Source organism: Colobus angolensis, unplaced genomic scaffold (assembly GCF_000951035.1).
Source record: "Colobus angolensis palliatus isolate OR3802 unplaced genomic scaffold, Cang.pa_1.0 Scaffold72, whole genome shotgun sequence".
Classification (NCBI taxonomy): Eukaryota; Metazoa; Chordata; class Mammalia; order Primates; family Cercopithecidae; genus Colobus; species Colobus angolensis.
Window position 1 is genome coordinate 5,973,861 of NW_012120932.1, and position 9,898 is coordinate 5,983,758.

The following is a 9,898-nucleotide window of genomic DNA, read 5'->3' on the forward strand; positions in this document are numbered from 1 at the left end:
GTGTGTGTGTGTGTGTATGTGCATGGGGGGGAGGAAGGAGGGGCAAGAATCACATCGTTCCCCTGATAAGCCAAATTGGCTTAAAATGTACATTAGGAGCAATCTTCTCTGATGTTTGCAAAGCAGGAGAGCACTACTCCCACTTACTAAAAAAATACAAATATGTAAATCCAATGTGTTTTGAACCTCTCCCACATGGGAGACATAGTGCTATGCGCTGTACTTACTTTTTCCAAGTTCTTGCAACCATCCTGAAATGTGGGTGTCATTGCTCCAATTTAATAAATCAGGAAACCACAGTTTCAAGAACTTAATCAAGTAAGCTGACGTCACAAAGCTAGATTTGGCAATAAACATGATGAAGTTGAAAAACAAAAGGTGATTACAGAAAGAAGAGTTCTGGCCTAGGTCTGAACTGGCCCCAGTACTTAAAGCCACCACCTTCTCCTATCAGGTACGGTAGACCCGCTGAGGCACTGGCTAGCAGAAAAGGGCCAAGATATGAGGTTTGAATAGTGATGCTGTGACCTCTTCAGCTTGGGTGCAAGACTGGGCAGGATCAGCCTGGCCTGGAACATTTCTGTACATTCAGGCCAAGACACTAGAATCTCTGAAGGGTCACTTGCTTCCTTGGTTGCCCATCTGCAAAGAAGGGCAGTCGTCGCTGCCTGCTTGTTCAGGTGATGAGGTGCTTGCCCTGTGAATTAATAAGGTTTATAAGTCACTGTGTGCGCCTCTGAGAAAGGTGCCATTCCACCCGAAGCCCGAAGCACTGTTTGACTGTTACTCTTTGCTTTTGTTATACAGCCTGTATTATTAAAATATAGTCTGAAACGTGTCAGCTTAAATTAAAAGATCCTTTCAATAGATCATTTAAAATGCCCATTGTCTTGATTTCTGGAGAAACTTGTTTGTGCCACAAAATCTCTTAAAGGAAAAAAAAAACAGAAAAGAAAAAGCAGAAGTAAACTCAAGTCGACTTGGTGAAATAAAAGAGAATGTCTTTTCATATGGCCATGCTTAGGGTTGGCCGCTTTTAAGATGTTTCAAGGGATTTTCTTTCTTTTATTTTCTTCTTCCCAAACTACCTTCTTTGTTTAGGGATCCCTATTTGCCCTCCTGCCTTTTCTACAGTGTCACTTATTGTTTTGCCAGAGACTAACTGAATGTGAGGACACAAAGGGACAATGAGGCTCGTTACCCGAGGCAAGAAGCCACCTGCATGCATTTAGAGAGGCTCCTTCTCATGTGTCTTGCAGTTTGTACCAAAGGCATTAACAAGGAGAGCCACCAGCAGCTCCCTTACTCAGGGGGAACGGGGAGGGGGTTAGCCCATCAGTGTGTTACTTAGTGTGTTACATCAGTGTGTTACTCAGTGTCCCTTACTCAGGGGGAACGGGGAGGGGGTTAGCCCATCAGTGTGTTACTCAGTGTCCCTTGCTCAGGAGGAACGGGGAGGGGGTTAGCCCATCGGTGTGTTACTCAGTGTCCCTTGCTCAGGAGGAACGGGGAGGGGGTTAGCCCATCAGTGTGTTACTCAGTGTCCCTTGCTCAGGGGGAACGGGGAGGGGGTTAGCCCATCAGCTCCCAAACTGATGAGTCCTGGGGAAGCCCCAGGAAGAGGCACCTGAATTATTGTTATTCTTATTAACTCAGTCCTCTTCTACTACAAAGAGATTGCAAAGAAATAGCAAAGCAATTGATCTGTCCTGATTCACACCAGGTGCATCTGATAATAACATATTTTCTCAAGACCAGCCTGACCAACATTTAGTCTCTACTAAAAATATAAAATTAGCTGGGTGTACTGGTGCACGCCTATGATCCCACCTACTCGGGAGGCTGAGGCAGGAGAATTGCTTGAACTCAGGAGGCAGAGGTTGCAGTGAGCCAAAATCATGCCATTGCACTCCAGCCTGGGCAATAAGACCAAAAGTCTGTCTCAAAAATAAGTAAATAAATAAATAACATATTTTCAAGGGCATAAAGAGGCCAGTAGTGTCACTTAAGCCAGATGGCTGGGGCAGACGCGTTCAGCAACCTTCCCATCATTATTGACAAGCTTTACTGCTATTACCTAGAAAGTCAAGACAATGTGAATAATTCAACATGTGTTGTTCCTGACAGGAAATGCTAGCTAAGGAGACTGCAGGCTTTTTTTGTTTTTCAGCCAAACGGTTGGCTTTATTTTGCCCTTTCCCTCCTTATTTTCTCTCCTCTCCACTTTTTGCTGAATTCTACAGAAATGACAGTTTGGAAATACTAGGCAGAAAACACTGCACAAAGGCCACACACTAAATATTTTCTGAGGCAAAATAAAAAGGAAAGGATGCCATGGTATGTCTCAACATAATGAAAGACTCATCTGGGCAATGACAAGTTTATCCAAAGTCATATAAATGAGAGTAACAAGAAAGTAAGTGGTGATTGTTGACATGGAATAAATGGATGAACTATTTAGGCAAGGAACTGGATTGCATTGAACTGGAAAGGCACAGAGAGAGACAGAGTCTGCACAGTTTGCTCACTTCAGATTTTGCCAAGCATGAAACACACCTGCGAGGTGGAATCATGAGGCGATTGTGTGATGAGTAGGGGCAGGTGGTCTGAGTCCAGTAATGGCACACGGCTCTCAGCACAAACCCTGCAGAGGAGGATGCATTCTAGCACAGGCCCCCTGGCCCCCGTCCAAGGTGCTTAGTTACCAAATTCCCGAAAGGACCTCTAATCAGGCAAGGTCAGCCGTAGTGCCACCTCAAAGATCATGTATCAGCAGGCCCTGTTACAGCTTTCATTGGGAAACTAAGTTGCTTCCCAAATGACTGGTGTCTAGGATGAATCAATGCCCACAGCCATTATGGTGTCTGGCTCATCGGAAGCACTGAATACTCATTGACTCAATGAATGGTTGGCCAAAACCTCACCATGACCTGCATTGAGATTTAGTTATGCTGATGGTTTTATAAAGTGCATGTATCTTAGAACTAGCCCTGTCTTCCTTCATCATTCTATAAGCTATGATATAACTGCTATACTTTGTCACAAAACAAAGGAGGAAATGGAAGGAGGAAGGAAGGAAATTTTCTTCAAAGTTGTTGAACAAAATACTGTGTTTAATTATTCCAGCTAGGGAAGGGGGAGGGGAGCCTGCCCAGGTGGTCTTTCCAGTGAGCCGGGCCACCAGGGCCAGGAATCTCTCTGACTCACATTCAGATTGGGGGTAACCCAGGGGGCGGCTCCAGCCTGAGGCACCAGAAGCCGTGTATTAAGACCTAGACAGAAACCAGAACATAAAGGGGCAGAGAAACGGAGGGAGTCAGGGCACTGGGTGTGGGAGAAGTAAGTCAGGATATGAAGAACCAAAGGAGTTCTGAAGGAAAGCTGAGGAAAGAAGAGCGACGGGCAAAACCAAGCCCTCAGGACAGACACGCTGTGAATTTCAAAAATAGTTTAAAAAGTAATTGCTCTTTTTCTCCCTAAACCTATTTTCTCCCAACATTATTAATGTTTTCAAGTATACAGAGAAGTTGAACATTTTACACCGAACAGACCACCTACCTAGATTCCCCAATGATCATTCCGGCATGCCTGCTTCTCATGTATCCATTCATCTACCCATTCTTCTCTCCTTCTATCAGTCCATTCCAGTTTTTGATATTTTATTTTCCAGCATTATCTTATGAAAACACAGTCTTATTGTTAATGCTCATGATTTTTTTTATATCAAGGTGAGTGTAGCAGGGGTGGCTAGCTCTCCAACAATATATATCTTCCCCTTTATCCATAGTAATTGAGTTTTAAAATATGGACATAGAAATTTAGTATAAAAACTACATTTCTCAGCTCATTTGCAGCTCACACAGCAGGTGTAGCCATGTGACTACGTGCTGGCCAATTAAATATAAGAGGAAGTATCATGAGACAGCTTCCTGGATGCTTGTCTAAGGGGCAGCACCCCAGGGCCTGTGCCCCATTTGCCCTCTTTTTCCTCTCTTCCTCCATTCTGCTACCTGGAACACGGATGTGGCCATCTTGGACCATGAGGATGACGATGGCAGCCTAGGGATGGCATTGTGAAGCCCTGAACTGGGGGAAGCCTGGGGCCCTGAAGGCTCTGTACAACAGGGCCACCACAACAGTCCTGAACTGCTTACCCCTGAACCAAATTTACATGAGAAGACAATAACCATCTTTCTTATTTAAGCTGTTATTTGTGGCATTCTGTCACTTGCTACTAAACTTAATTCTAACCAATGCAACAAGACTTAAAAATCTCCATCAGTACAAAGAGCTTATAAAGAAAAACAACCAACAAATCCTAATGCCTCCCCAGCCCCGCTCCCGAGGCAAATCCTTTTAAGTGGTTATTTCCACATCTCTAAACAATATGTTTCTATTTTTAGGCACTGTCTATTGAATTCAGCTCCCTTGAGCCTCTCCGCTACTTCTCCTTAATTCTTCCTGCCAATAAAGGTTCATCACCATTTCAGTCTCTCTACTGTTCCTGTTGGTCAGTGTAGTTTTATTTGCTCCATTATTTCTTTTTCCATCAACCAAAGATGAAACCTCTTGTGTCCCTGCTTTGTAAAACAGGGTCATCAGGCCACACACCTTCAATTATTTCTACTTCTACTCCTCTGTCTTCTGTCATCTCAGTCTCCATAGTTTTTATGTTTACACTGTCAATGTTGCTGGCACATACATCCTTTGGCTGACAGCTTCACTACAGAGTGAGCGGAGGGCACCCTGAAATGCCAGAATGTGGGAGGCGTTGCTCTGCTGCATCAAATCCCAGCTTAGGTGCTCTAATTTGTTTGTAGCCCCACAACCTCCAATCTAGAACTCACACAGAATACTGTAATTGTGTGTTTACATGTGCATCACATCCAAACTCTTTATTCTCAGCCACACACATGGAGCTGTAATGACCTACCAAAGTTTTTTGAGTGACAAGACTGAGCCAGAATCCAGGTTCGTATTCGTTGCTACTGAGCATCTCTTGAGATTCAGTGCTTGAGGAACAATATGGCAGGTTTTCTCGTCTTCCAATATGCTCTGTCACTTCTTAGCAGATTAAAGCTGAGCTTGCATAGGCACACTGGACACGCTGCACTTCCTCCAGGTTGTGGAGGCTCTAACAACCCGGAAGACCCCCGGTTAATACCATCCATATCTGAGCTGAAGAACCACGGCTTGGCAGAGTTAGATTCAGGCTGAGAGCACAGAGTGCCCACCATGAATATCTGTTTGGTGGATCACAGAGGGAAGCTGTTGAAATCATAAGATACTGATCCAGACATGCTGTTGGTTCAATGCATGTTTTCTCTACAGAGAAACAGATGAGAATGCAGAAACACATGTTCAGATACATTTGGTCGAAAAGAATGGCAGCCCTGTCATGCATATTCTTGGCACAAAAATCCAAAACCATAATAAACACAAGAAGCAGATGTTTATAAGAATCATTTGTAGCTTGGGGCTATCAAATTGAGGATGGAGATGAAAACTATAAAAGTGTTTTTTAAGTGTACTGATAGGCCTTCTCTGCATTGTTTCATGCCAGTTTAAATCTGTCTGACTTTATATTGCAGTTTTCAACCACCCAATTGGAGGTTTTAGGGTGATAAATTTGGAGATTTTGGAAGGTGATTGCATCCATCCTTTCTAACCAAGTCAAGGTCACATCTAAAACACCTCAGAAAGTCCGTAGTCCAGTGGTACCTCTTGGTAATACTGTTACATTGAAACAATTGGCAGTAGAGATTAGTGAGAAGAGCTCATATAAGAAAATAGAAAAAAGAGTAGAAAATCAATGAAGTGACCCCATAATGAATGAACAAGGAATTCACATAGCAGAGAAAAATCCCAGACAGAACCAGATTTTCCCAGAAAAGACACTGAGGTGCTGACGCGCCAGTCCCCAAACTGTACTTTCTTCTACAATCTCACAGTCCGTGTGCCCACCATGCCGCAGTGCCCTGCACAACGCCCCAGTGAACCCCAGGTCCCTGTCTTTGCTGGCCTCCTATCACAATACCCTCTTTACCATCCAGATCACAGGGTGGCTTCACTCCCCCCACCATCAGCTGTCATTTCTGCCTTCACATTTCCCACTCTCCCTTATGTGCCCAACACTGTCTTCCTTGCTGGGTGGACAATGATATTCCCGTCCCTCCTAATCTACCCTTTTGATTGCCTTCTTGTCCCCCTAACATGCTCTCTTTCTGCCTTTAATAATGAAATCCCCACATTTTTGCTGGTCATAGGACAACGTAGCATTAAGACTACATTTCCCAGCCTCCTTTGCTAGTTGTGCTCATGTCACTCAGTTAAGGCAGGAAGCTGGGTAAGTTCCAGGCCATGGCCTTCAAGAGAGTGGTTGTGCCTTCCCTCACTCTTCTCTCCTTCCTACCTGCTGGACTATGAAGCCATCGTTCATGTGAGGGAACCACTTGGACCAAAGGAATCCCCTAGGAGAAGGTGGAGTAACAAGGCGGAGAGCCTGGCTCCCTGCCCCATTAAGCCACTGCTGTAGCTCTGGATCACCTGCTCCATCCTTGAGTAAGAGAAATGAACTTGGCTCTCAGCCACCGCATTGAGTCTCTTTGTTATTGCGGTCCATCCTGTATCTGAATGCAGCACTATTCCCATCACTTTTCACCATGCAGGCTACCTGCTCCAAAGGCCAAGACTCTGCTCCCACACCCCTGGCACCCCGTGGAACCACTCCTCTGTGACCCTCAACAAAGTCCCAGCTTTCCCTGTGTTCACCTTCCTTTTGTGCACTGCAGCTGGAGTTCTCGGTACTAGAGCAGTGGGTGGGACTCGGTCAAGCTACCGCTTCATTAGAGGAAACCAAAAGGCATTCTGGATCTTGTAGGGGAAGAGTAACTCCTGGTAGGTTCTTAGTTGTGATGCACCCGTTACAAAGGACTCATAAACAAGAGAAAAACAAACAGAAGTTGATTAATATGTGTATTTTATATATACATGGGAGATACCCAGAGAACTGTCCTGAATCGTTCTCCAAGAAGTGGCCTTGACTCCCAGCTTATATAAGATCTTCAACAAAGAATAGTACATTTTTAGAGAAGGGACAAAACAAAGGAAAAGGACTGTAAGTCTCTGCGGGCAACCTGCGAGAAGGCAATTCCATGGTGGATAAAGGCTGGCTCGACAGCTGGGTAAGTAGAGACCTCTGTATCACCTCCAGGCCGATGAGAGTCTAAAGCAGCCTTCAGTGGTCGACCTTTGTTCTCCTGGGCAGGAATACTCTTTGTCTCTGTAAATCTATGTCCTGCTTTTAGACAAATAGAGGGAAGACTGAGGGGTTCCTGCATCTGCTTCTTAATCATTTTCAGCTGAATAATCCTTCGTATTTGGGGATGGCATATTCTGATCTCCCAGGAGCTCGTAGAAGGTATTCAGTAAATGCTTGTCAAATGAATGCATGACCAAGAGAAAGTCCCACCACTAGGTGCAAAGGAACTCATAGGTGGGAATTTTCTCCCTCCAATTCCTTAAAATAATTATCAACCCATTATCTTACATTCATTTAATCAACGTGCAAGATACCATACTGGTAAGCAATGTGTAAACATCATCTTTCAATCTCACAAGAATCATATCAGCAGATTATTACTATTGTTGTTGTTGTTGTTGTTATACCTGTTTTACAGATGAGGAAACTGGGCTCAGAGAAGCTAAGCTAATTGGCCAAGTTAGAACTCAAAGCTCTGTCAGTCTGTCTGCAACGCTACCTGCATCCCTAACCCTTGTGGCAACTGTCATGGTTTAAGGCAAAAACCAGTAAGTAAAGAGCACGGAGTAGCCCTTGCTATTCACACTTGCTGCACTGAGAAGCTTTCCAAAAGCCTGAGGCCTTGAAAGAACACGTGGGGCCTGCAGGGCTGATCATGCAGGGACCACCTTTTGCCAATCGAGAATGAATAACCCAGATACCCAGGTTTCTTGATATCTGCAAGTCTAGAAGCACTTTATACTGCTTTCAGATTACTTGTTAAAGGACAATAATTCCTATTATGTAGCACTTTACAGTGAATACATGCTCTGACGAACATCAGCCTAATCACAGAACTGTCTTGTCGTTAGGCCTGTCGTATTACTCTTCCCATTCTCCAGAGGAGGGCACTGAGGCCCACAAAGCTTGTGACTGTGCTGGGCAGAGGCCGCACAGGGCCTGGAACGCAGGACTCACCCTTCCGTAACGCCACACTTGTCTTGGTCAGCATGTTACCTTTCCTTTGTCCCTCACCCACTCCCTTCCACAAAGCAAGCTATGGGGAAATGATGATAGATTAGCCTTTACAGAGGGAAAACCAAATAATGGTAGGTTTCAAAATATTATTTTGAAAAGTTTTTTAAAGGCATCCAGTCCTGTTAGCTACGAAAGCTGTAAAAAAAATAAACCACAAGAGTTCAGTGGTTTGAATTCAGCTGAGGCTGGGAAAAATGCCATCGATGGCTTTTACTTAGGTGGCCAAGCTGCCTACATTTTTCTAGCAACTTCAGGAGTTGGCCAATATCCACATCTGAAAAACCATCTTGGGCCCTGAGAAACCTCCTGCTTGCCCAGTTCCACAGACAGAAAGACTGTGATGGGGCCCAAAACAGGATTGGCTGAGATCAAGGTCGCGGAAGCTGGCAGAGCAGGTGGGCTGTGCATTGTGACGCCAGTGGGGACCCACACCGGGCACCCACAGGATGCGGGTTTCAGCGGGTGCCAGTCGCACGCCCAACACCCTGTCCTTTATTCCTCTCTTCAAACCAGCTGGATCTCGAGCCCACTCACCTGAATGCTGAACTTTTTAGTTGAAAATTTACCAGATACGAACAGGGAGTTTTTGTACTGGGTGTTTATTTCCCGGACCATGGGGGTTGGGGATGGGAAGAGGATGACAAGGCAGCAAACAAAAAGATTTTACAGCCGCCCACCCACTGAGGACTCCAGCGAAGGCTTGAGTTGCTGAGGATTACTGAGAGGCCTGGGGCTGCCATCAGAGCTAGCAGTCGGAGGGGAGAGAGAGTGCAGTGCTCAGTGCAGCGGCGGAGGCTGGGAAAAGCTGTCCCAGGCTGTTTTCAGGAGCAGCTGCTCAGCTTCGGTGGCCTGTTCCCTGGGCTGACGGGGCCACAGGCATCGAAAACCCGGCCTAGCCCAACCTCTGCCGGCCAAGCAGCCCTCATAAAACCACAGACTCCTTTTAAAAAGCAATAAAAGGAGCCATGCCCAGAACACCAGATCAGGGCAGGACATGGGGTGAAGATGTGTGAGGGAGAGAACTGGGGGAAACAGTTCCAGGAACCTGCGTCTGTGCGAGTGGTTGGGGGGCGCATGGTGTGTGTGTGTGTGTGAGTGTGTGTGTCTGTGTGAGTGTGTGTGTGTGTATGTGTGTGAGTGTGTGTGTGTGTATGTGTGTGTGTGTGTGTGTCTGTGTGTGTGTGTATGTGTGTGAGTGTGTGTGTGTGTATGTGTGTGAGTGTGTGTGTGTATGTGTGTGAGTGTGTGTGTGTCTGTGTGTGTGTGTATGTGTGTGAGTGTGTGTGTGTATGTGTGTGTGAGTGGTATGTGTGTAGAGAGAAAGAGAGAGTTCTTCTTGCAGGGGAAAGCCAAGTAAGATGACAGACCCTGGGGACTGGCAGACAGTAATTCCACTGTCGCCTCCGCATCCTGTGGCCTAGTGTCCAGCTCAGGCCCATGGACCCTGCAAAGCGCCCCCTCCTCCCAGCCACCCCCCTCCTGCCTTCCTGGCCCTGAACGCCCAGGACGGCTCAGGCCTTCATCCCTGCTTGCAAGCGGCAGCAGCCACCTCTTGTTTCCCGGCACTGTCGGAGAAGGCTGGGACACTGTGGACAGTCTTTTGGGCACCTTCCAAAACTG

At 45.9% G+C, this 9,898-nt stretch overlaps 1 protein-coding gene across 1 annotated transcript in view; it reads right to left on the reverse strand.

Annotated features, from left to right (window-relative positions):
• Positions 1–7,768, reverse strand: part of ERCC6L2 (excision repair cross-complementation group 6-like 2) — a 240,699-nt gene extending 232,931 nt beyond the window's left edge. Inside the window, exon 1 of the mRNA XM_011927507.1 lies at positions 7,678–7,768. The gene's annotated coding sequence lies outside the window, so the exon portion shown is untranslated. The remainder of the gene's footprint in view (positions 1–7,677) is intronic.
• Between the last annotated feature and the right edge of the window lie 2,130 nt (positions 7,769–9,898).